Genomic DNA, 5,000 nt, shown 5'->3' on the forward strand with positions numbered 1-5,000 from the left:
ACCAGCATCACCACCAACACCACCACCACTAACACCACCACCATCACCAGCATCACCACCACCACCAGTATCACCACCACCACCAGCATCACCACTACTACCACCACCACCACACCAGCATCACCACCACCACCAGTATCACCACCACCACCAGCATCACCACTACTACCACCACCATCACACCAGCATCACCACCAACACCACCACCACTAACACCACCTGCATCACCAGCATCACCACGAACACCCGCATCACCACCAACACCACCACGAACACCAGCATCACCAACATCACCAGCATCACTTACTCAACACTTTCTGTATTTGAACTGTTCTCGGTCAACTTTCTCTTCCTCGGCTTCGGTTCAGTTGGGCAGAAGAAGGAGGTGAAGATTCCAGCCAATGTTTTAGCAAAGGACCAGAGCGCCTTGTGGTAGTCAGCGTTGGACCAGGCGTAGGCGGGGAAGAAGAGAAGGAGGTGGACTCTATTGAAGTAATGCATGACATCTGTCACGATAAATGGTAAGTAATCTCGCTCTGGGTCCACAATGCGCACAACTGAGGGAAGATCGTCTGTAAGGAGAAGCGAGTGTTAGTTAGCCCCGCGTTGCTGTCGTCGACAGGAAGAAGACAATTTTACTCCTGTATCATCTAGCATGGAAACTTCTTTCCCCACGTCCACTTCTCACACACCAATAGAATAATGTGAATTATATTATTAATGTATTTAACATATAAGCAGTTTATCTGTTTTAAGATTTCCTTATATCTAGCGAAGTGTGCGGCGACCTTTAATACACACCTCGTCACATGTCCTGAAAGTTGTTAATTGAATGCCAGGCAGCGCACCTTAGTGCCGGCCACGCTGCCTCCTTGTGCATAATTTGTTCACTGTCAGACTCATACTCGTTTATCATAACCATTGGCTCAGTAAATATTTTATAATCACTATATTTGAGTGAAAAAAACCCTTGAGAACTTACATGTGGGAGAGAGAAGAAGGCGAGAGTGCTATAACTTTGAGAGCAGACTTTGCTGTCCTCCAGCGAACGAGTCGCTGTGTCTCGTCCATTGCGAGGGGACAAGCGCGGTTGTACTTGTGGAACTCGAGGGCGACGAGAACATACAAGACACAGGTGGCGAGGGCCCCCAGGGTGTAGGTGACGATGTAAGCAGCGAGGAAGGTGATGCTCAGATAATTGCCTCCTTTATGACATAGTGTTGGTAATTCCACACTGCATGGCAGCAATATCAGGAAGCAGGGGCGACCCAGCAGACGACACAGAGCAGGCGGCAGCGAACTTTCGTCAGAAGTCTGCTGTAGTCAAATGGCTTACAAATGGCTAGGTAGCGATCAAGGGCTAAGCAGACCAAATTCAAACAGGACACTGTGTGAAAATACCTCACGCTGACAGACAGCGCAAGGCAGGGCACAGTGGAACCTTGAGGAAACTTGGACACTATGAAGTACAGAGAAATGACGAAAGATATTAGACAGCACCCCAATGCTCCCAGAGAGACTATTGGTGAAGGTTGTCGAAGGTTTGCCTCTCAAACTCTCGTTTGTCTTGTTGATGAAGAGCGTGAGGACGCACTCACCTATGGTGAGGGAGCTGATTGTGAGGAAAACGAAGTTCTTGTTGATGGGCATGTTGCTGACGCAGTCACACCTGATCACGACTCACAGCGTAGTATAAGGTTCCATTTTGAAATTTGGAATGTAATAACAATCGTTTCCGTCAACTCAGACAGAAATAAACGGGAGATGTGCCTCAGATGTTATTATCAATCGTATTACTTTAATAAGATGGTCAAGTTAATAACAGTGCTGTCACTCGCTGCTCACTCTGTCACCGCCGCACTTACACTGCCACAGCGCCTCGTGTCTCCTGGGATCCCCTCCAGCCAGGACGTGCTTATATCGGCATGATATCACCGTAATAATTATATACACACACACACAGAGTATGTGTATGTATGTATGTATGTATGTATGTATGTATGTATGTATGTATGTATGTATGTATGTATGTATGTATGTATGTATGAGGGTTTAAATTGGATTGTTTGAGTGTTCCTAATGGCAAACTTTAAGGATATATTACCATTCTGTAAACCCTCATCTTACAAAAGGGTTTCTCAAGGTAAGAGAAGCACTATGAAAATAACTCAGCACTGATCTTGCTCACATCCAGTGACACACACCAAGACAGTCCTCACACACCGTGGCTGCTGTACAGCCGACACTATACTGTAGAGCTACACAACCCTGTATGACATGGTGCCAGATACTGCTCCTAATTTGCTTTATATATTAGTGAGGTGAAAAAGTTACTTTTGATTGACAATTCTGGCTGTTTACTTACAGGTGCTTCTTACGAGTGTGTCCCGCGGGTAAAACTGACCTGTAAGGATAATGTAAACACAGCCTACAGTGTCCGCGGCACCGCACTTCACCCCCATGATTGTCACAACCGTATAGTTAGGTACCGCGCACGGCTGGGTAGACTTGGAGTGCCTGAGACCGAACCAGAGACCCTTAGGGCAGGAGAATACTTATTATTTGTTGTCAACTAACCTAGAATACGGTATATATGTGTTTAAAGACTTCAGGTGATGAGCGCAGTAATGCATTCTATGATCATCGCTAGAGATATAGTGAGCAGCTTATTTACTATAGACTAAACGCTAAGACGCTGTTGAACTTCACTCATCCGGCGCTTAGTTCTCTATCCTATGTTATAATCATCATCATTACCATCATCATCATCATCATCATTATCATTATTATTATTATTATTATTATTATTACCTGGTGGTATTTTATCCACTCATTCACCTCTTTATTCATCATTAATGGGAAAATGTAACAGGTAAACTTTACAACACACAACAACAAAGGAATTATTTCAACGTTGTCTAAAATTCCTTCTTATCATTAACAGAGTTCTTATCTTATCTGCTCTCTCTCTCTCTCTCTCTCTCTCTCTCTCTCTCTCTCTCTCTCTCTCTCTCTTGTTGCTTCTCCTCTCTGGGTGTTGTTCAATATATTGTGACAGAGAGAGAGAGAGAAGAGAGTCTGAGAGGCAGACAAATAGACAGAGACAAAGAAACGGGCAGAAAGAGACAGAGAAAGACAGGCAAAGACAGAAAGACAGACAGAGAGAGGAAGAGACAGACAAAGACAGAAACAGGTAGAAAGTGACAAAAATAGACTTACAGAAAAGACAGAAAGACAAACAGAGTAAGACAGAGACAATGGCAGATAGACAGACAGATGCGTTAACGTATTTTATGTGTCTGTCTCTCTGTCTGTTTCTCCGTCTATTTTGCAGCAGCAGCAGGTAGACGTACAGTATATTCGGGAACTTGAGGACAGGATTAGCAGCAACGCCCCACTATACTATATCACAACCATCACCACTACTACCAACACTACCAACACTACCACCACTACCAACACTACCAACACTACCAACACTACCACCACTACTACCACTACCACCACTACTACCACTACTACTACCACCACTACTACCACTACTACCATCTCTACTACGAACACTACCAACACTACCACCACCACTACTACCACTACTACTACCACCACTACTACCACTACTACCCCATCTCTACTACGAACACTACCAACACCTACCAACACCAACACCACCAACACTACCACCACTCACTACCACTACCACCTCACCACCACCACTACTCACCACTACTACTACCACCACTACTCACCACTACTACCATCTCTAATCTGAACACTACCAACACTACCACCACTACTACTGTCACCACCTACTAGTACCACCACTCACCATCCCTACTCACCAACACCACCAACACTCACACCACACTATCACCACTACTACCACTACTACTGCCACCACCACTACTAGTGACCACTCCCACTACCACCACACTACTACCATCCCTATTACCAACACTACCAACACTACCACCACTACCAACACCACCAACACTACCACCACTACCACCACTACTACCACTACTACTACCACCACTACTACCATCCCTACTACCATCCCTACTACCAACACTACCACCACTACCACCACTACCACCACTACTACCACTACTACTACCACCACTACTAGTGCACCACAACTACCACCACTAGTACCCACCACTACCATCCCTACTACCAACACTACCAACACTACCACCACCATTACTACCACCCACCACTACCACCACCACCACTACCACCACTACCACCACTACTCACCACTACTACCATCCCTACTACCAACACTACCACCACTACTACCACTACTACTACCACCACTACTAGCACCACACAACTACCACCACTACTACCACTACTACCATCCCTACTACCAACACTACCAACACTACCACCACTACCACCACTACTACCACTACTACTTCACCACCACTACCACTACTACTACCATCCCTACTACCAACACTACCACCACCACTACCACCACTACTACCATTACTACCACCAATTACTAGTACCACAACTACCACCACTACTACCACTACTACCACTACTACCATCCCTACTACCAACACTACCACCACTACTACTACCACCACTACTAGTACCACCACTACCACCACTACTACCACTACTACAATCCCTACTACCAACACTACCAACACTACCACCACTACTACCATTACTACTACCAACACTACCAACACTACCACCACTACCACCACTACCACTACTACCATCCCTACTACCAACACTACCATCACTACTACCACTACTACCATCCCTACTACCAACACTACCAACACTACCACCACTACCACCACTACTACCACTACCACCATCCCTTCTACCAACACTACCACCACTACTACTACCACCACTACTAGTACCACCACTACCACCACTACTACCACTACTACCAACCCTACTACCAACACTACCACCACTACCACCACTACTACTACCACCCACTACTAGTACCATCACTCTTACACCACTAC

The 5,000-nt window shown here is 45.8% G+C and overlaps 1 long non-coding RNA gene across 1 annotated transcript in view; it reads right to left on the minus strand.

Annotated features, from left to right (window-relative positions):
* LOC121870781 overlaps window positions 1-1,977 on the minus strand; it is a 4,587-nt gene extending 2,610 nt beyond the window's left edge. The window contains exons 1-2 of the long non-coding RNA XR_006089775.1: window positions 983-1,977; window positions 308-572 (exon numbers count right to left, since the gene is read on the minus strand). This is a non-coding gene — a long non-coding RNA (uncharacterized LOC121870781). The remainder of the gene's footprint in view (window positions 1-307; window positions 573-982) is intronic.
* Between the last annotated feature and the right edge of the window lie 3,023 nt (window positions 1,978-5,000).

This window comes from Homarus americanus, unplaced genomic scaffold (assembly GCF_018991925.1).
Source record: "Homarus americanus isolate GMGI-L3 unplaced genomic scaffold, GMGI_Hamer_2.0 scaffold17994, whole genome shotgun sequence".
Taxonomy (NCBI): Eukaryota; Metazoa; Arthropoda; class Malacostraca; order Decapoda; family Nephropidae; genus Homarus; species Homarus americanus.